We start from the raw sequence: 23,865 nt of genomic DNA on the forward strand, positions 1-23,865 counted from the left end.
AGGATATCTGATGATTGGGAGGGCCTATGTGTTGATGTTGTGGCTCTTGTTCTTCTCATTGAGTTGGCTCTTTAATACCTGTCTTATCCTTTGGTGGTACTTGGATGTTGCTGTCTTTCTTGCCTCCTCATTATGGTTGCCATATGACTACGGAATACCAAGGTACTTATAGCTGGCCACTGGTAATTCCACCCCATCAGTCTTAACTACCTTCCCTCTCTAACTATTATTTGATCACATCTCCCCATCCAGATGATATTCCAATATCCTCACTGTAGAGCTATGTCAGATGGATCACTGAGTCAATGTCTAGTTCACTCTTAATATACAGCTTGATCTCATTTATGTAGAGGAGACAGCCGATGGCTGTTGCACTTTTGAACTTGTATCAAATCCTTGTGCTTACCTGCTAAGAGGGAGTGAACCTATGCAGAACAGCAGCAGTACATCACCTTGGTATCATTATCAGGTATGCATCACCACACCTAACGGCCAATTGTGTGTATTTCTCTTTTATATAAATTGATATTGTGTGTGTGTTTATATTGCCTGTGTTTATTGAAATTAAATACATTTTAGTTTCATTTTGTGCCATTGACAATACAAGTATCTATAAACTGTTTTACATCAATACAAATGCATATAAGGAAATAGGCAAAAAGACAAAACTGTAATGAAGGGAATGTATCAAGGTAACATGTGACAAACATGACAAACAATTTGTGTTGTTTAAATATATTATAAATTCTAACTAATGAAAAATTCCATTGTTTCTGAGTGTCTGCTTGTGTGTGCATATTTGTGGGTTTGTGTGTGTGCATGTGTATATACGTCTGCTTGAGAGATTTTTAACTGCCTTTGTATTTTTCTCTTTTCAAGTCCTATCCAGCAAGATAAGAACAGAAGACCTAATTATTACACATAGAAGTATAACTCAATCTAAAACTAATGTACCTTGGAAAAAATTCCACTAAACTCAAGGAACTTATTTCTTGCTCTGACTTCATGTCCTTTGTGAATAACCCTTGATTATTATTTCTGTTTTCAGGTAGCAATAAAACAATATTACTTTTTCAACTGCCTAAGGAATAAGTGTCTAAGATGTAAAATGATTTCTGCAATAGATCTGTTTCAGGTTTAATACTGACATAGCATAACAATGACATAGAACTATTTTTATTGTATAATGCAATATATAGTGTACAGGTGGACATTACTATAATTATAAAAACAATTAATTGGTTTGAATGTTCTGATTTTGCATTATTTTGAAATATTTCAACAATATTCAAGGACTATGGCAATAAGTAATTAGTTTGTCTAACCACTTTTTGAAATGGATTCATAAATACAGGCAGAACGTTACTTACAACCATAACTGAGCCCCCAGTATCTGTTGTTAAGACTGTTGTTGACTGACCTTTGCCCCATTTTACAACTCCTTGTTGCAGTTGTGAGATCACTGCACTTGTTAAATTAGTAATGAAGTTGTTGAGTGAATCTGGCTTCCCCATTGACTTTGCTTGCCAGAAGATCGCAAAAGGGGATCACATGAGCCTGGGACATGGCAGCCATCATAAATACGAGTCATTTGCCAAGTGTCTAAATTTTGATCAAGTGATCATGGGGATGCTGCAATGGTTGCAAGTGTGAAAAATGGTCATAAGTCACTTTTTTAAGTGCCATTGCAACTTTGAACAGTCAACTAAATGAATTGCTGTAAATTGAAGACTACCTGTATTAGTCAGAAATTGAAAAAACGTAGTTGTCCTAAATGATTTGATTTCTGTGCCAAATAGTTTCTTTCCTCTATAATTTTCTTCATAATAGTATAGAGTCACCATGGAAAAACCCGTGAAGAGGCATGGTGGTATGCTCTTCTTTTTCTGGCCATGTAAGATCAATTCCCTTCATATTTGTGGTTAGAAAGAGTTAATTAACCAACATTTTAAAATGCATTATTGTACTTATTTGACAGGACATGTCATCAAACCATCTCCAAGTATAGCACACTGGACACAGCCTTTTACTTAAATATATGTCTGGCAGATGTCAACTGTCTAAGTTGTGACCAGGTCATTGAGAAGATATGCCACCAAGACAGCCACAGAATTGCATTGTTTGTGCTCTCTCAGTGTTAAGAAAATATATGGAACTGCATCTCTACTGCATTGCTATTCATTGTTAATTGCATTTAATATTATTTTAGCATTAATTTTTAACGGAAAAATGTGTTAGCTGCCAGTACATGCCATAGCTGAAGGAAGATTATAAATTCAATTAAATCTTGATTATACATCTAATGTTAATATCATTCCATTCAAGAATTTATCTATCATGAGACTTCCGGTGGCTGTGCGGCGCCGGAGACAGCCTTCCCAGGCTGCCCGCGGCTCAGCTGAGTGATTTTCGCCCAAAACAGCGCCGATCAGCTGTTCGGGCGAATTTGAAGCCCCCTCCTCGGGAGAAGAGGAGGGGGTGAGGCCCCAGGTAGGGGTCGAGTTCTCCGGGGCCGCCTGAGCTTGTAGCTTGGGCGGCTGAAGGATCGAACTCCCCCGTAGCCTGGGTCGCTCCCAGCTGGCCAGCGCCTCTGCTCCTGATTTCTTGGAGCAGAGCCAGGCGTCTGCGACCACCCCTGCCTGAAGGAAGGACTATGGAATAAAAAGAGCAGGCAGAGCGGTACAAGAGGAAAAGGTGAAGAGGATTATTTTATTTTACTCTCGAGCTTGATGGACTTTTTAAACTTAAAGTGAAAGTGCGTCACAATTGAAAGTAAAAGATGGCGGCTAAACCTCCCCCTAAAACTCTTCGGAGTGCTGGAACTTCTCCGGTGCAACAATCATCATTGCAGGCATTGCATCCTCCTGATGTATTGACATCGAAGGATTTACAAGATGCTCTTGAAAAACATACCCAGGTAATTTTGGAATCAATGGGTGATAAATTTGCACAGATGGAGGAGAAATTGGAGAAGTTGGAGGAGAGAATGGAGGAGAGGATGGAACAGAAGTTCAGTGTGATGAAGGTAGACATTTTGTCTTCAGTGTATAAAGTGGCTGAATGTGTGGAAGATTTGGAGGAAAAAGTGGAAGATTTGACTCAAAAGAATGCCATATTAGAAGCAAAAGTATTGGAGAATGAAGATTTAAGAGACAAAATGGATAGAGAATTGAGTCTTGCTCAATATTTCCAGATGCAGTTTGCCATTAGAATCAGAGGTTTAAAAGAGAATATTAAGGAAGATCTAAAGCAGCTGGTTTCTGAGGCTCTCGAAGTGGTATTGAATCAGCCAGCATCTGAAATAAAAGGAGGCATGGATAAAGTGTTTCGTGTGAACTCATGGATTGCTAGACAGAGAAAGTTGCCTAGAGATGTGGTGGTTTATTTTGCAAAAAGGGAAGTTAGAGATGAAGTTATACAAGCTGCCTATGATACTAAAGTTGTGATTGCTGATCAAGAAGTTCTGGTTCTAAAAGAAATTCCTCCAAAGATTTTAAGGAGAAGGAAGGATTTTACATTTCTTGTGCAAGAGCTCAAGCAACGAGATATAAGGTTCAGATGGGAGATCCCAGCTGGGTTGATGGTGATGCATGAAGGTAAAAGGTACCGTCTGGTTACTGTGATGCAAGCGCGTGATTTTTACAATAATGTTTTAAAAGCAACCCCATTAACACTTCTGGAAGCTGCAAAGGGATCTGGAGAAGGAGAACATCAAGAGGCTGAAGATGGACAGACAGAGGAGAATGGTGCTGGAGGAGATCAAGTTACAACTTCTTTGGATGATCCCAGAGAACAGAGGGTGACGCGTGCTGCTTTAAAACGATCAAAAAAGATAAAAGAACAAGATCAGCAGAAGTCTATGGAACTTTCACAACGTACTTACAGCCAAGCAGTGGGAGGTGGGAAAAGATTTGGGTGAGGAATGTAAAATTTACACAAGCTTGAAATCTAAGAGAGAATTTTTACAAAATGTTTTATAGATGGCATTTAGATCTTAAAAAGCTAAGTATGTATCTGAATTATTAGCCTAAATGTTGGAGGTGCGGTGATGAAGACGCAATATATTTTCATATATGGTGGACTTGTAAAAAGGTTAAGGCTTTTTGGATAAAAGTTTGGTGGAACATACAGAAGATTTTTAAACGGAGGTTAAAGTTTTGTCCGCAACTTTTTTTTTTGTTGGAAATAATTACAGATGCTACAGTTGTGGACACTAAGTTGATGTTGAATTTAATTACGGCAGCAAAACTTTTGATAGGTCAGTACTGGAAGAAAGAGGAACTGCCGACCATAGAAGAGTGGACTTTAGAGGTTTCTGACCTGGTTGAAATGGCGAAGAGTTCGGCCTATTTGAAAGATTACTTGCAAGAATGTTATATTATGGAAGGGAGAAAATGGATTGAGTTTATCCAGAATAAGTATAGGGTTAAGAAGTTTCATGTAGTATTTGAATAAGTCTTCTTTCTTTTTTTTTCTATCTTAGTTTTTTTATATATATTTAATATTACTAAGGTTTGTTTTATCCTATATAAGCTAGAGAGTGATAGATTTTAGAGTTTATGGTTGTTAGTATATGGTTGTTTATGATTGTTTTTTTATATATACCTTGTATTTAGCTCTGGGAAGTCGGGGGGGAGGGGGGGAGGGGGAGAGGAAGGGGGGAGGGAGAAGGGAGGGGGAGGGGGGATTTTTAAGGGAAAAATTGTATGTTAAAACTTTTCAATTAAAAAAAAGAAGAATTTATCTATCATGTTTCAGGACTACAGCATTTTCTTTAAGCATAGGGAAAGTACTTCAGGTAGTTTTCATTTAATGATGGTAATTGGGACTAAAATTTCTTTTCCTAAGTGATGAGGTCATAAATGTCACTTGGCAATGGCAATTCTGAATGGTTGATTAAAATTTAAATAATTTAGATGAACAGACAACTCCAGTCCTGGTGTTGCTACCTCTCTGAAGACAAGCTCTAGGTTCAAAAGGATATGTAGACTCAAATCTTTCTTTCTATCCAACAAAATGCTCAATGAAATGTAAGGTTCAGCACTTAAATAAGGGGGGGACTACATAGAATAGCAGTAGTGTTTATGAAAAAGATCTGGCTATTCTTGTATATGACAGACTACATAGGAACTAGTGGAGTGGTGCAGCTGCCAATACAACCAATGAGGTTTTGAGCTGCATCACCAGAGGTATAATATTTAGACTATGAGATCATGCGAAGTAATAATTCCGCTCTTAAACTGCAATGGATTTATCATATCAGGAATATTGTGTCAGTTTTGGTTGCTATAATACAAGAAAGATGCTATCGTGCTAGAAAGATTGCAGAGAAGAGCAATAGAAATAGTTAGGGGTTTAGAGGCTAATTCCTATGAAAAAGACTTGAATGAACTAGGCATTTTCAGTGTAAACAGAGGAAGAGTAAATGGAGACATGTAGAATTCTTCCAATACTTGTAGGGGTGTTATAGGGAAGAGGGTATAAATTTATTCTCCATGATGCTATAGAGTAGACATCGTTTCCCAAACATAGCAACTTTCATATTTGTAAAGTTTAACAGAATTCTACAAGCAGCCTGGTCACAGAGAATTTTGGCAGCTGAAGTCCACACATCTGGAAGTTGACAAGGTTGGGATTGTATCTAGGACTAATTCAAAGTACTGATTAGAATCCTGCTTAATTTGGAATCACATTAGTGAAAAATGATGGGCCTATATGCTGTGCTGGGAGCATATTTACTAGATGATGAAAGATAACCTTCTTTCTGGATATTCCTGAATTCTTAAAATCCTTACCCAATCACACCTCCTTCTCTGTATTCAATTTACAACAGTCTTATTTTTACTTCAGGTCAGTTTAACTTGTTGCTTAAGTATGTGTTAAACCTGTGGGTATACAGTAGTTACTTCTCTTTCACTGAGGTGCTTATGCTTGAAGAATTTATTTGCTTGAGTTCTCACGGTTCTCATTATTTCTTTACAACTTTTGGGGATTTTTATTTATTTTCCAAATATACTTTTAAGAGATTGAAAAGAATATATTTTACAGATAATAATAAAAAAGGCTGCATGGTTCAAAACCTAGACACATGAAGTATAATATTGTATTAAGACCTAATATAGCAAAGAGGATGCATCTGTTTCCATAACTGGCCGGAAACAAGTTATGCATTATTAATTTATCTGCTTTATATATAAACTGTATGGTCTGTGTTCATTAAAAGTAATCCCAGGGTGAGATTTCCTTCTAAAAGGTGCCTTTTAGAACACTTAAATCCCACAACTAACAATATCCTGGTATAATAAAGTGGATTGAAGATGTTTATGCCAAACATAAGTAAAGAAGCACGTATATATATGCAGACACTTACTTACACTTCCCTAAGGATTGTTTAAATGTTTATAAAAACAATATAAAATTATTATGCTAGGTGCACAAAAGAATACTGTCTTCCAAATTTAAACCTCTGATATTTTAGCACTCTTACACTCTTCATTATTCTTAGCAGTATAATGTTTTAGGAATTATCTATAAAGATAATAAGACCTAAAAGTTTAGTATTCCAAATCCAAAATCACAGGTAGATATAAATAGCAAGTTTTATCATAATCAAACAAAACAAAAACAAAAACAAAAAACCCTTACTTAACTTCTATGCAATAAATAGCTAAGTATAATTACGGTATGCATAATAAATACAGACAATACATATCTTGAGATGTCATAATTGCTTACATGCTTAAATAGATTTTTTTTACATTTATTTTTTCTGGATTAGAGTTTATTGAACCTAGGAGGTATTCAGTTTCCTATATTTGAAGAGTCATGGAATATAGAAAAATTATACAAATTTCTGTAATAAGAAATAATAATTTAATCTCAGTCTATATCATCTGGTTATAATAAAAATTTGTGTTTAGCTCCTGCCATCTTTATAGTCAAAAAATCATTGCCTAATCAAATGAGCTAATTTTATGTTTGTTTGTTTCGGACATTTACATGGCCACCCAACTTATATGCATAATTCTGGATAGCTAACAAGTAAACCAGCATAAAAGCAATAAAAATAATTTTAAAAACAACATAAATAGCAACCAAGAACATTTATAGCATCCCATATTCTGTATAACTATGACCATGAAATGAAATGAAATGTGAAAGGAGGTAAGGGATATTTGATGAGTTTCACAACCATCTTAATGAAGTGGTAGTTCAATTTGAAATAAAGACCAAAAGGAATAATCTTTATTTAATCAAAATATATTTAAAAATTAATCCGCTAAACCATTTTTGTGGCTATATTGAAAATTCTCACAGAAGGCTTTAAAAAAGCCACTGCTAGCTCAGTTTATCTCTCAACCTTATGTGAAATTTTCAAAGCTATTTAATAGAAAGTATAGCAAAATGCAGTTTTAATTAATGAATAGAAGGAGGAAGTAATAATTTACATGACAAGAACCTAGAAAGAAAAGAAATAGAACTTAGCAATTAGTTTATATACTTTGAAATATACTTTATATTTTAATGTATTTTATACATACATATTTATACATAAAATATATTTTAATGCACCTTATATATTTAAATAAACTAAGTTATTTAACTTAAGGAAAATTTTATGCCATTTTTATCAGCAGCAATCTGAGCATTCCATTCATCCCTTGCTGCTATACTGTAATTGTTCTGACAGGAGTACAAAACATCAAGATACGTTAATTCGTATTAGAAGCTTTCACAAATTATTTGATGAGGTCTCATTTTCTTTCATACGTGTAGGATTTTTAAAAACATGTTTCTTGGATCTCATTAGTATTTGTAAAACTGTTTCTAGGAACACAACTAATATTGTAAGGGTACAAGTAAAAAGAATGTAATTATGGGAAAATCAGAAATGGGTTTTTCTTTTTGGGGACAGAATTTCCCAGTGTCTGCAAAATTGAAAATAACAAATAGTATAGTGTAAACAAGAATAGCCACAACACATCTAATAACAGCATTTTAGCAGAAACCATTTAAGCAGTCATTTTGACTAAAAGCCCTATTTAGTACATAAATACCACCAATTTTCAATTGGCTCTGAAACAATGGCATAAATAGTTTAGGGAAACTGCAGTATATATTCTGGAAAAAAAGCACACAGAATGAACAAATTGCTTTCTGGAATTACTTTACTGTTGTACATCACACTGAAAGATTATAAATTAACCATTTCTTCAATTGTGCCTTACTCTAACTCAGAATTAGGCTTCATGTAAGAAAAGTAGGAGAATATACAAAGAAGAATTACACCCATTCCCAATATTTAGGCCAATGCAGTGAGATTTAAATGAATGCTTTGATTCCTGATATTCTCACATCTCATGTTTCACTTCATATCTTACAATAAAAAGGAGATGAGAAGCCAACTTTCTGCATGACCTATAAACATGGGATTAAAAGTTCATTCCTGATGCAGTAATCATAGAATCATAGGCTTGAAGGGAACTTGGAGATCTTCTAGTCCAACCCTCTGCGCATGTTAGAAGTCCTTACATCACCTGGACACATAGTTGTCCATTTTTTTCTTGAAAATTTCCAGCGATGGAATAACCACAACACTGGGAAGCAAGATTAATTATTAATTATTTTGTCAGAAAATTCCTTCTTAATTCCAGGTTGAATCTCCCTCTGACAAATTTCCACTCCTTGCTCTCTACAATGGCCTCAGGTGCTATGCATAATAAATTGATCCCCTCTTCCCTGTGACAGCCCTTCAAGTATTGGAAGAGGGCTATCACATCACCCCTAAGCCTTTTGTTCATTCAGTTAAACATACCGATTTCCCTTACCAATTTATCATACGATTTAGCCTCCAGATTGAAAATGAAATTGAGACTGAAACAGCCAAATGATGACTGATATGTTGGTTACCATATAGGCATCCATTCCCAAATGTTTTTAAGAAAAGGAGATACAGTGGCTCAGTGGTGAAGATGCTGAGTCTTAGACCATTATAAGTCTACAGCTCAGCAGTTTGATACTCAAGTGCCGTGAGACTGAGTGAGCTACCATCACTTGTTCAGCTCCTGCCAACCTACCAGTTTGAAAACATGCAAATGCTAGTAGATGAATAGGTATCACATATAAGCATGCAGGAAAGTAAGGCATTCCATGTTTCTCTGTATGCTTTATGCTGCAATATGATCTCATGCCAGCCACACAACTGCAGAAATATCACCAGAAAACACTGACTCTTTGACTTTAAAAATGGAGATGAACACCATCACCTAGTCAATCATTAGCAGGGTAAAACCTGGGGGACACCTTTATCTTATTTTATCTTATTCTCAAATGTGGTGATACAAAATGATAAAACTTTAGCTTTTGTACCAGAATTGGGACATTGCGCACAAATACACAAGAGATGGATTTTGTACTGTGGTGTTGCCATCTGTCACTTGTCCCACCTTGCACATACTGTGGGTATCTATGGATTAATATAGCTAACAAATGCTGTATTATAAGAGAAGATTTTCCTTCTCTTTAAATTGAATGATTATAAGAATAAAGGTAACCCTCCCTTCTCTAAATGGAAGTATAAAATATACCATTTAGGGAAGGGGTAGGCTACCTCGGCTCTTTTATGACTCATGGACTTCAACTCCCAGAATTCAATTCTGGGAGTTGAAGTCCATGAGTCATAAAAGAGCTGAGGTTGCCTACCCCTGATTTAGGGTGAAAGTGGTATCATTACAACTTCAGATACATCTAATCACATGAATCCATTTTATTCCAACATCCAGAAGAGACATGGAGCTGCTCTACCTGCCTATGTGAGAACTTGATTCTTCTTGATCACAGTATTTTGTCTAGATGATTGTAGGCTTTGTCTTGTTTCAAATTTCAATTACTGACTCACTCATACTTGCTATGGTATCTCTTCATTTCCTCAAGGTCAAGAAATAATAATAGTCCAGCATGTGAACCAAAACACACTCTCAGACACACTTATCTGAACGATCTGTTTTTTAATTGGAACATGAAAAAAAAATAGTCAAACTTGGTCCAAAATTCAGAGTCAAGACAGTTAGCCAGTCCAAAGGTTAGTCCCAAGGTTTCTTACACAGAGATGTCATACAAGAGCTGGAATTTCCAGCAAAAAGAACATGAGTCAGAGCTACTTCTTAAATAGACTGCTGCTATCCAAAGATCTACTCCCTTGCTTGGTCTCATAGATTGTCTCTGCCTTTTTCTGTTCTTTATTTGTTGGGTGTGGGGGGTGGTAGTGGCTGGGAGGCCTAATCATCTAACTTTTCCAGCTGCTCAAGTTGGTGCCAGTATTTGATTCACCTCATGTAATCCCTGCCTTTGTCTCTCCTGAGGCTGACATTCCACAAGATTCTGTCAGTATAGCTTTACAATAAAGTAGAATTAGCTCATCTGGTTGTGATCCTCGCTGGTTTACCCTGTGATGCCAATATCAGTCTTGAAAGCAGGAAAGTCTCCCCCATCTCCTTTACAGTTTTTACTATCTAGCTGTGGGCTATGCTCTGACTGTTCCCTTGGCAGTATCTCTTCGCCCAGTCCCCAAGATCTTTGCCGCATACCACGACAATAGCCTTACATTATTTTTTTTAATTTTCTGCATCTTTTGAAAGAAAGGTTTTTACACATCTCTAACATTTTATTTTCACAAACCAGGTGTCCTAATGTAAATAGAGGTATTTGAAAGCAAATGCGGATTATCCTCTAAACTGGTCTGTATAAAAAAATAAACTTTCTCTGCAGGTACTTTCAGCACTCTGCAAACCTAAGAAAAATGTTCAAATTACTACTCGGTAAAAGTTCAATGTATGTGTTATCCCTGCTATCTCCTTCTAAGATAATGGGTGTAATTTTGATATACAGTACATTACTTGACAAGGGGTGTTTGGAGATCAATTCACAATATGGTTTTTAATGCTTTTCTAATGCACACTTAAGATAACTATTCAAAATAGAAAATAGGACATTGTATCTGACCAGCAGAAGGCAGCATTTGAAGTTGAATTACATACAAATGATGAAGTTGATGAATATGCCAAAACGTATAACCTTTGATTGAAATTTGAAACAGAAGAATAAATGAAAGACTGTATGACAAATTGGGCTAAGGATCTTGTATACAATATACTGATGAAATAGTGAAATTTTTAAAAAAAACACTTTAAATTTAATAATTTAAAATTTTTATAAAATGATGTACCTTTGGTACAGGACTGAGGGAAAAATGTTAGAATAGTACTTCAAATAGGTTGGAAATGTGGACAACATCAAGGTTTATTTTTATCATCCCGATGACCTTATAACCAGAAAATTCGGATTCAGATACATATAGTGATACAAACCAGAACTTTTCCCGCTGGGATTGATGAAGAGAAAAGAGTCATGGAAGATTCTGCTTATATATGATTGGTGTGTGAGAAGACTATGTACTAAAAATGGAAAGATTCTGAAATGCCCATAGTGCAGAGATGTGAAATTAACTTGTTTGTTTAGAAAAAGATCACTAACTATGTTATATCGGGACTGGAAACCCCTCATGGATTTTTGATGAAAAAAGAGGGGGGGAAATGAACTTATCTGTGAGTTTAAAGATTAGTAAAGATAACTTATGAAAATAAAGAAATTATAATGTAATCTTAAAGAGAGGATAAAAGATAAATGCATTTATAGCTGCTGTCAAAAAGATTAGTAGCTATATTTTTTCTTTTGTTTTTCACTTCTATTATTTTGTGATTCTTTCTCACTTATTCGCTGTTCTTCTTTGTTTCTTTTCTAATATTTGCATTGTTTTTACCATGTCAAAAATTTCATTAACAAAAATGTTATATATTTAAAATGTGGTCCTCAGTAGTGTAACATAAAATATGTTCAGAACACATATTGTCTAGTAGAAGAGGACACAGAAAAAGAATTGTTGTTTTACAAGATTCATGGACTTTTAAACATAAAAAAATAGGTAGAAGGTCGTATGCAATTTCCCCAAGGTTATAGTAACTCAAATAAAAAGACCCACATCCCTGTGGGAAACTTGAAAAAAAGCAGCAGGGCAATGCATAAACTGTTATTAGGATAATATTCAGAATATTTCTTCATCTTTGCATGCTGTGCCCTTGCTCTGCCTAGCAAAAATGAATAGCTGTCATCTATACAATTTTCTAAGTATCAAATGGTGCAATTACACTTTGACAGACATCCATGACCCTTTTAATTGTTTTCACCCTATTAGATGAACCTAATAAAGTAATAATAATACATATTTGTTGGACAAGATATGAAAGGACAGAACAGCAGTATTCCAACTGAAGATGGGAATATAGGCATGCTTTTTAAAAAATCTTTAATGGGATTCAAATATGTGAACAACTGGTTCTCTGTTTGGATGCCGCTTCTTGAAGTCTGTTCTGGGCCTGGGCAACAAAAAATTAGTTACCGTTTCTGCCGAATTGGTGCAAACTGGCTGAATCCCACCACTGTTTAAAGGGCAGAATTTGAACCAAGCAAGCTAATACTGGTTATCTATGGTTTTTAAAAACAACTTATTAAGTTTTTGAATGAAAGTGTTGTACTTAGATTAAAGGATTCTAAACAGTAGAAAAGCTAAAATATATTTTAAAGCTGAGCACACCAATCTTTGTTCTGACTAATAATAGATGAATAGTATTGTAGACAAATATACTGATTTTATATTAAGATATATTCTTTTCCCTATAATTTATTCTCCTTCTAGGAATTAATTTCTTAAATATTTCTAAGTTAATACTTTCTAGTTAAAAACACAGACTCTTTACTTTGCACAACTTCTCCTAATATTCTAACTGTATATATGTTGCTGATAATAATGCTGATTACACTATTCAAACATGGTTTGTATTCATGTGACTGTACATGTAAGAAATTAAAACACTCATTCAGGCAGACAGGAATTGACTTTGAAAGCCAAATTACTCCCTTGGAGGCTGTTACAATCTGTTCTGTAAATACCTATTTATGGACTTTTTAATTGAAGGATTATATTCGCATATACACTGGAGTACATTTTGAATATAAGATTTATTTACTCTTAAAATAGTATGGTTGTTCAAGGTTAATATTATTTTACATGAAAAAAGTGTTTCACAGTTCAAATTGTTAACAGAATGCACGCCTTAGTCAAGTATTTTTATATGCTCAGAATTTAGAAATGCCCTTCAATTTTGAATAAAATAAAATAAATAAATAAAATAAAATAAAATATGGTGATTTATATATGTATTATTGAAATGATTATACTTTTATTACCTATGATATCATAGATGATGTAGTCAATTTAGAGCTAACAATGGCCAGAGTGACAGATATGCCTACTAAAATCAATCTAGTTGCCAAAATGTTTATTCCAGTGAACAGCTTGATAACTGTTAGAAGAAAGTTCTGGTTCAAGTCCAAAGCGAGTTTTCCTAAAAACACTCTGGATAAATTGCTTGGAGCAGAAACCAAGTTTATGCAACAGTCTTTAGCAAATGAAGGTAGTTACAAGATTACAGTTTTAAGAGTGGATACCTTTATAGAAAAGTCTCCCCCCACATTGTCCCCAGAAAGTGTGTAAACTCAAGTCTACCTTTTGGGAGTTATTCTCACAGGGTCCCATAGAGAGGAAGATATGAATTGACTCCCTGGGGTCAATATTTATCTATTAGAAGTTACTAGTGCAGGAGCAGGCAACCTTGGCTCTTTTATGACTCGTGGCCTTCAACTCCCAGAATTCCTGAGCCAGCCATGTTGGCTCAGGAATTCTGGGAGTTGAAGTCCACGAGTCATAAAAGAGCCAAGGTTGCCTACCCCTGTACTAGTGGCAACTTTGAGGAGGGGACATGGCTGGCTCAGGAATTCTGGGAGTTGAAGTCCATGAGTCATAAAAGAGCCAAGGTTGCCTACCCCTGTACTAGTGGCAACTTTGAGGAGGGGAGTGTTATGTCAGGAAAATGTGGGTAATTTTTGTGCAAAGAAATGAGGAACTTGTAATATCTAGAGGAGATTCTCTTGTTTAGATAATTTGCTGATATTTGCCAATTTCTCCTGGGTAAATAAGTGCTTTGTTAGCATTAGCTTGGGTGTTAAAAGGCTTAAGCAGTCTTTTGTTTTACTTACTGGAGTTCATTGAAAGTAAGGGGCATATTAAGATGGCATGTGTATGGTGGTGGGGAGATTGGTCATCCTGCAATATTCTCATATAATCAATCCTTATAATACATATTTACCGAAACATCTGGCTCCTTTAAAATCAAGAATTCTTAGGCCAGATCCTGATGTTTATATGCTTATATCATTTGTATAATTGAATCCATCAGTATAGAGTGACATATATGGATTAGTTTATTTCTACTCTATATCTGCTTTATTTTTATTATTTAGTAATCCCATTCTGATCCACTTCAAAATGAATCTACATTTAGAATATGATGAAAGTTTTAGTAAAATAATGCTAAGCATTATTATATTGATTGCAAGAAGAAACAATTTCTGAAACAGGAAATAAAAGCTAGAGTAAAACTTAATAATTATGAATCAGTGTAGTCAAAGTAGGGCAAATTTTACAAATAGCTAACCAAAACTTAGCTACATTCAGAGAAAAAAACTGCATCAAAGAGAAAGCTGCAAATAACTTTTTAAAAAGATTCTGAATGAAAAAGACCATGCAAAAATGATTAGAGAAATGTTTAGATGATATTTTGCCTGTCTGGTCAGAAAATAAATATCTGTGTAAGGCTTCAGTGCTTATTTACCTTTTGAATTTTTTGTTTTAAAATGGAGAGCTTAAAAAAACCCTTTCATTCCTTAACACTAACAGAATATTTAAATTGAACTTTCTTCAATGACAAATTTGCAATTCAACCAATGACCTAGTTATAAACATTAAATGATATATTTGCTTAACTTTGCTGTAATAATAACTTGCTTTCTCTGAAACCATGACACTGAAAAATATAAATATAAATATCTACATTGGCCATCAAGTTAATTACATATCAGATTAAATTAAAATATACATATGCTATTAGGTATGTCACCCAGTTAAGATGAATTCATATGACACTGAACTTCATGCTGCCATTTGCTTTGAGCAGCAATTATACTGTAATGGTATATGTTAAAATGTGTAAAGATAATATTTTAAAAAGCATTTGGCAAATAACAACAATTTTCAGTCTTCTTATTCACTACTCCATTAGTGCCTGTGTTACAGTTTAATCAGATCTACAATTCACGATCTTGAGTTATCTCCTTAGTTCTAGGTTGCTTCTCTCTTTCATTAGTTTCCATCCGTTGCTTCTTGTTCTGCCTTCAGGTGCTTTGGAGAATAGCTTGACTCCCTCTTCTTTGTGGCAATCCCTGAGATATTGGAACACTGCTATCATGTCTCCCCTTGTCCTTCTCTTCATTAAACTAGACATACCCAATTCCAGCAACCATTCCTTGTATGTTTTAGCCTCCAGTCCCCTAATCATCTTTGTTGCTCTTCTCTGTACTCTTTCTAGAGTCTCAACATCTTTTTTACATCGTAGTGACCAAAACTGGATGCAGTATTTCAAGTGTGGCCTTACCAAGGCATTGTAAAGTGGTATTAACACTTCACGTGATCTTGATTCTATCCCTCTGTTAATATGCAGCCTAACACTGTGTTGGCTTTTTTGACAGCTGCAGCACACTGCTGGCTCATGTTTAAGTGATTATCCACTAGGACTCTGAGATCCGTCTCACTACTATTGAGTTACTACTATTGAGCAAGGTACCTCCAGTACTATACCTGTGCATTTGGTTTTTCTTACCTAAATGTAGAAACTTACTTAAATGCATCTTACTTAAGCTGGTACCCACTATCAATTCAAGTTGGAGGTACAGTTCCTAAAGAGCTTTTTTTAAAATAGAGCTACTGTTTGGAGGTAGAATAGAATAGAATAGAATAGAATAGAATAGAATAGAATAGAATAGAATAGAATAGAATAGAATAGAATAGAATAGAATAGAATAGAATAGAATAGAATAGAATAGAATAGAATAGAATAGAATAGAATAGAATAGAATAGAATAGAATAGAATAGAGCTGGAAGGGATCATGGAGATTTTCTAGTCCAGCCCCCTGCTCAAGCAGGAGAACCTATACCATTTCAGACAACTGACTGTCTAGTCTCTTCTTAAAAATCTCCAGTGATGGAGTGCCCATGATTTGTGAAGGCAAGCTGTTCCATTGTTCAATTGTCCTCACTGTTAGGAAGTTTCTCCTTAATTCCATTTCTCTTTTGGATCAGTTTCCAACCATTGTTTCTTGTCCTGCACACTGGTGCTTTGGAGAATAATTTGACCCCCTCTTCTTTGTGGCAGCCCCTCAAATACTGGAATACTGCTACCATGTCACCCCTTTCTTCTTTTCTTTAGACTAGCCAAACCCAGGTCCTGCAGCCATTCTTCATATGTTTTAGTCTCCAGGCCTTTGATCATCTTAGTTGCTCTTCTCTGAATTTTTCCAAAATCTCAACATCTTTTTTATAGTATGATGACCAAAACTGGATGCAGTATTTTAGTCCAGTTTGCATTAGAAAAGGAATTTGGGAAGTCTTCTTGGATTTCTCACCAGCTTCTACTGCTTCTAGACAGGGAACTATTTGCACAGTATCTATCACCAATTGGGCGCTTGCGACATTACTGCCTCAGGATGTCTTGTGCTCAGCCTAGACTGGCTTCCAGTAGAAGCTCCTGCAATAATCTTGAATGATTAGACTGTATGGCATAGTAGGAAGAGGAGTTAAAACTTGCATGCAGCTCACTAAAGTGAAGAGGATGATATAGTCATGGCACATTGACTGTGATTTTGTTCCAGTTCTTTCCTCAGTGCCTCTTAATCTCTGCCCATTCCCTACAAGTCTTTCTCATTCTCAGTAACGGTATAGCGCAATACTGGAAGAACAAACTTTTGTTTTCCTAAAAGTCATGCATATAAAACACAATATATTGACAGACCAAAGTTAAGATCTAACTTTTTAAAAATTAGGATTTGGCTCAGTAGTCAAACTGTAATGAAGGAACAATATCATCAGCACATTAAATGTTACATCAACTTTTCCCCTCAGGGAATATAATTTAAGCAAAACCCTTATATTTACATGTCCTTGTTAAATGAACTAGCAATCCATTTAAATCTGAAATAAGATGAACTATTAGGATATCAATAGAGCTATACTTTAAATAGGGGAGCTTAGGGTTTGAGTTATATCATGCTCTTTTGTAGTATACCAATCTCCAGGAGAGCGATAGTCACATTCAAACAGAAAAAAAGTTTATCAAAACTACATGTCTGATCTCTCTTATGGGCCAAACAAAATAATAGAGTTACAGTTGTGAAATGGAAGTGTACTTGCAACAGGAAGCCAATAGGAGCTAGCAGATTGTGAGTCTGAAGACATCATTCCAGGTTGTTTAATGATCCATTATAGATTGCCTGAAAGGGAGACTTGTTTTGGACGAAGAAAAATACACAGCAAAGAAATTGCCAATGTTCCTTTTAAGAATCTTCCTCTTATTTGATAAAGGGAAAACTGTTTGAACAGGAAATTGTGGCAGAAAAAGAAAAAGAAAGAGTGGTAGCAATGGAAAATGAATAAACCTGCGTCATTGTCATATACCAAAATCATTGTGATTTCCAATTAAAGTAAGAAGAAAATGTAAGGAAGTTAGTTGTGAAAAATAATGTAATATAACAATCACACAAAAAGAACAGAATGTGAGAAAGAAGGAAAATGAAAATACATTCATAATTGTTTCAAGAAATTACCTTAGTAGTCTTATTTTTAAAATAAAGACTCTTTTGGCAAAAGAATATATTTAAGATTACTAACTAGTGTTTTAGTCAGAGAATGTCTTAAAATGCAGGAAAGGTGACTAACAAAAATGTATTTCATGGACAGTATCATACATAATTCTGAATCCTTTCCATATTTTATATTTTATTCCTTTAAAAATAAAGTATTATAACTCTTTTTATTTCTTCTGCAACATGTGTATTATCAGTGTTTTTTAACTTGTTTTGTTCAAAAATAAAGGTACATAACTCACTAGCAACAGCATGCACATAGAAAAACTAATTTATGTGCTTTGAAACAAACAAGGGCTGCCTTTGTTGTACTGGGTTCAAAAGTGGATAAAAGGAAGGGGTGTGCACTCTTCTCAGGTGCTATTTGTCATTGTCTAGCCTTCCAAAGGACAAAGTCAATACTGTTACTATAGATTTTTCTTCCTCACTAAATACTGTAAAATGTCCTATGGTAGAAAAGTTGTTGGTTAAAAGAAATATAGCTTGGTATATTGGTACCATAACTCTATTAACCTACTTGAAAAATGGTCAGATAGAAGCAAAGGAGAGCCATTTGCACAGTGCAATTGTGTGAAGGTTATGGAAAGAAAGATAGCAACCTGATACCCATAATTCATAGAAAGAATAACTGTTGCTGAGGCACAGCCAGTCCTTTAATGACAGTTGCTTAAAGTATAAATGAGTGGCCAAACAGAATAAAACTATTTTCCTTTGAAGCATCCTGAAAATCAACAGAAGCTTTTGTAACCAAAATGGCTATGTAGTGCACTCATGAATAGTAGCCATATAAAATGAGTCAAACTGAGATACTAACTAGGTTTCTATATAGTATTTGAGACAGCATGCTGTACCTTCTATGTTCAAAAGAGAACTGTTGAAAGCTGGAATAAAACTAAAATAATAGCTATATTTATTTTCATACTCTTTCAAGCTGGGAGTTGGATGGCATATAAATGAATAAAAGTATTATTAATAAATTTATATATTTAAGAGTGTAAATATAAACAAATAATTAAAATAATTTTATGAATACTTTGATTTCTTAAAGCCTTCTATTCTCTTCACAGTGTATGAAATTGTGATGCAGTTGCTCCCTAATTATGACATCAGATGCAGCTGTATTATATGCATGACAACGGGCACCATGTTACTAAGTGGCTGTGAGCCACTTGACTGTTAAAATACATCAAGGAACTTCCTACAATTTCACCAACAAATCAGATCTTTATGAGCCATAACTTGTGCTTTGTAACTTCTTTTTTGACAAAGGAATATGAAAATATTGAAATTGTATTTAATACTGGGTTATTATTGTATAATTTATTTTACATCTTTCCTGTTGACCTAGGAAACTACTCAGATCTTGAAACCTTTTGGAAAAAAACAACTATATCTGGCACAGAATATCTAAGTTAATACGGAAGAGGATGGGATGAGGAGGCAAGATAAACATTTGCAGATCTATAGAGAGGGAACTGTAGGTGAAAGACCAAAAAGAAAATTTCTGAGAAGAATAAAAGATTAAAGAAATTCTGATGTGTGTGTATAAGTCAAGCACAAAAACCAGAAATGACTATGAAAAAACCAAAAAAACGTCTTTATTGTGACTGAGATGGCATTCTCTCCAGTTCAATTTACAGAAAAATTGAATTCATACCTCATGATATGACAAGATTTTATGGGTACTTAAGGTATCGAATCTTGCAGAAATGTCTAAGATTTCTGCTTATTTGAAGGATCATTCGCAAGAAAGATATATTTCAGTTTGGAGGAGATGGAAAGATTATATTCAGAATAAATATGGGACTAAAAAGTTCCATTTAGCTTATGAGTAGATTTTAGATTTTTATTAACTTTAGTATTAGTATTGATTATATTTTTGTTTAAGTTATTATTATGTTTTTAATAATTTGAATGTATTAATGTTAAAGGGGAGTTAAAACACATTATGAATTTGGTTAATTTTATAATGGATAATTTTAGTTAGAATATGATTACTATATTTATGACCCTGTATTCAGCTCTGGGAAGTGGGGGGAGGGGGGTTGGGGTGGGTGGGTTTTGGGGATGTTTTGTAAAAAAAATTTTTTTGCAAAACTCTTTAATAATAAAAAAAAAGATTTTAAAATATTTTTAAACAAGATATAAATCATGGTTTATAATTCTAACAATTAGGATTCAATATGATATACTAAACCATGTTACAATTGGTATATGGGATATGGGGATTCTGAGCAGTAAGAAAAGAATTTGCATTAGAAAAAAAAATCCTTGGCATCTGATGAAGAAACTGTAGTCACAACAATTTTTTGATCCACTGGCACATTGTTGTTTATTTTTATTGTCCTTATTAGAACATGGCTTTTCCAGCCTAAAGTACCAAAGTCCAATCTCATTTTTATTCCCAACATTGGCCTTTGGGTAGAGAAAGTTCACAGGTTTTCTCAAAAAATCAAAATGGTTACTCTTAAAGTATCCCCCTCAGTCTAGAATAGGGATGTCAAACTGCCAGCCGGTGGGCCAGGTGCATCATAGTGAAACCACACCCACCACATTGCTGGCAATGGGATAAAAGTCACGATACATCACGACACGTCATGTGACGTTGCAAGTTTGACACCCCAGAAAAAGAAAGGAAATAATTGGTAATGAGAAAAATCCTGGAGGACCAATATATTGTTTAGGGGGAAAAAATCTGCTATTATATGTTTTGAGAAATTATTACTATACTTTCTTTTTTTTCTTTTTAAAATTTTTGTGATGCAGACCTAAAAACTTTTTTAGGAATGGAAAAATAGTTTACACTGGGTGAAGTTTCATACAGATTGACAGGAGATTACTTAGTGGTGAGATAATATATAAATCAAATGTGGGAAAGGAGCTTTGTATTTCAGGTTCTCAAAGTCTTACATCCTGGTTTGAAGGGCATATATCCAATTCCAATTGATTTACAAATAGTGTTGAAATCTTACTGAAAGAAAGCTCACATTTCTATATAGTTTAATTTAACACTTATCCTTCTTTGATCATGATCACTGTTAATGAGTATTAAGCTTTTGATTATCAAGTTCTATTATGGCTTTAACTGTGGCTCTGAGAAAGCTTACTTGATATTTATGAAAATGTTGGCCTGTATGTTTGGAAAGACAGTTGGCAATGATACAATTGTCATATTTTATCTACTTTTTCGTTCCCTGTAGATTCATGACTTAGTCCTACGACTGTGTATTTTGATCAAGAAAGGGAACAGAAAAGATTCACATATGTGATAAATTTAGGTGAGTCTTCAATGTCTCTCACATCTTTAAGCTATATTTTTATATAAAATATTTTAAATGGAAGAAATTATATTCCTTATTCCTCTAAAAGTCTAGTCTTCACATTTCTGCTTTTTAAAATGATTGTATGCATTATTAATGGGTACTAAATGTATTTATTATAATTAAAATAATGTTGATAACTTTAACATTTAAAATATATATTAGCTTGAGTATTAAACATTCTGAGGTACAAGTCTCTGATATCCCATTTGAAGTGATAGAACTGCTTCAAATGATGAATTAATCTGACAGCACCTATAAACAATCTTTGATTCATATACACTGAAACTTGTTATAAGTAAGGAATGATTAGACAGAACACATTTAGCACTGTCCAGCTACTAACATTTATTACAGAAATTCCACTGCAGATGAAACAGTGGCAGATAACATGTCATAAATCAGAACAGACCACCAAAACAAATTGTGCCTCATAAACTACTTTAATATGTCACAAAGCTTCCAAATATAGATAACAGTTCCATTTGTTAAGAAGCTTGAGGCACTTTTTCACTGACAAGTGCAAGACACTTGGTATTTCCATTTACATGTAATATCTCAATGATTCTAAGAACTTATTCAAGCAAAATTAGATTGCTGTGATTGCAAACTTTTGATGCATTTCAGAATGACCACGTTCAGTATGCATCATCCTACACATAGACTTTACTAAGACAGTAATATGAAATAAATATAAAATATTGGTTATGTTCTTTGTTTTTCTTAATGTTTTAGCACCTTCTGAAGTTTTAAGCATGCTTCAGAAGACTTTTAGAGAGCAAACAGTTCAATACTATCAGTAAAAACAAACAAACATGGGTTTGTTTGGGCAATTCTAGAATATAGAATTATATTATCCTATATATATCACAAGATAGCAGTGTACTGTAATACAAAGTTTAATTAATTGTTCAAAAATTGAACTACAATGTTATAATTATAAAACTATAATGTTCATATTGTAGAAAACTGAAAGATTAAGGGAGAAAATCTCAAATTTTCAAAATTTGAGATTTCAGGGTTATGATATATTTATTATACCAGGTTATTTTCTTTTCTTTTAGATTACTTTATCTTTATAGTATCTTTATGCTATTTTTTCTAGGTATTTTTCTCCTTTCTTTCCATTGTTCTTTCTTTTTTAAAGCTACTTTAAATTCTCAAAGGAAAACTTCTAGTCTGGATTTTTGTTTTAGAAAGTGTTCTCACCTGGCATTCTAACACTTCAGAAATATTTAAAAGGTGAGGACACTACTGTTTTGAGCTGACACTAGAGGTGATAGTTTGACAATTGTTGAATACAATTTTTCATATATATTTTTCATACATTTTGTCTTTTCATAGATTTTTGAAAATCAGCTGGCTAGCAAAATGTGGTAGTGGGAAATAGATTGTTAGTTTTAGAGGAAGTTGGCTGCTGATCCTATCTAGATTCAATCTAGAGAAGGTTACTGAAAGACCAAAAAATGATGAAGAGCACCTCTAATGCAGATGGCATGGCATGTTGGGGAGAGAGAGAGAGAGAGAGAGAGAGAGAGAGAGAGAGAGAGAGAGAGAGAGAGAGAGAGAGAGAGAGAGAGAGAGAGAGAGAGAGAGACAGAGAGAGAGAGAGAGAGAGAGAGAGAGACTATAGCTCAGGACTATACGATTTCATGGATTGTGTAATGTATTGGCCATTTTTCTGTGTGTAATCATTTGCTTAATGTCTAATCACTTGTTTAATGTCTGACCTACTTTTGTCTGTGTTATGTAATGGTTGCTGTACTGAACCAGACTTGCTACTATCTCCAGTAGGTTTGAGGTGGGAAACTGCTACTTTAAACCTAGTGGTTGCCGCCTAGAGGCCAACCGTATAAATAGCTGCGCAGCAGCTATTAGCTTGCTTCTGTTCTGAGTTAAATAAACTTGTTTGCTGTTTCAATATCTCGTCTTGCTTAATGCCTAAAGAACCGAAGATCTAACAGACTGTATTAAATTTTTCTAACATCATTACTTTGTAGATGCTGAAGATGCCGCCAAGCAAAATTAAGTGCTGAGCAGAGAGAGTCATCCAGGTGGGCCAGATTTCCACTTGTGACAAGCAATTCATTTGTCATAAACATGGCAGAAGTTGAGCAAAATAGTCATATGTATTGGCTTTTGCTAATTTTGCAAACATAAACATTTTAAAAAAACTATTTCTAAACCATAGAAAAGCAGTTTGAAAATGTACATTAAGGAAGAATAATGTGAAGTTTAACAAAGACTTGCTTGTCTGATACAACACATTGCTTCAGTAACAGAATGAAATATGTCATGACATAGTAAGGTTTGATTCCTCCCTTAGGTTTCATTTTGATGCAATAGAGTTGGAAGTCCTTTCCCTTACTGCTTGACTGTTGACATAGCAAATACAATAAAGATTAACCACACTGTGTTCAGCATGTTTCTGAAACCAGTTTTCTCATTTTAATTTTCTCCCTTTTGCTAAGAGAGTTGTTGGTTGCTTTGAAATAAAAAAATTAGACAAGACAGCTACATAGAATGTTTGGTGAGATCTGAGGCTAAAATCCCACATCAGTCTTGGCAGCTGTGATAATGATGTATAATTTAATTGAAGCTATACTGGTGATCTTTAGTAGTACTTCAAACCTTTTCCTTTGTTTATGCATTATTCAAACTAATGGCAAGCCTGAA

The 23,865-nt window shown here is 34.4% G+C and overlaps 1 long non-coding RNA gene across 1 annotated transcript; it reads left to right on the top strand.

Annotated features, from left to right (window-relative positions):
• The first annotated feature begins 348 nt into the window (after positions 1-348).
• On the top strand, positions 349-23,423 carry LOC310639999. The gene is made up of 3 exons (XR_014492447.1): positions 349-469; positions 21,070-21,147; positions 23,190-23,423. It is a non-coding gene; the product is annotated as an uncharacterized lncRNA (long non-coding RNA).
• Positions 23,424-23,865: the final 442 nt, after the last annotated feature.

Source organism: Vipera ursinii (genome assembly GCF_947247035.1).
Source record: "Vipera ursinii genome assembly, chromosome: 4".
Lineage (NCBI taxonomy): Eukaryota > Metazoa > Chordata > Lepidosauria > Squamata > Viperidae > Vipera > Vipera ursinii.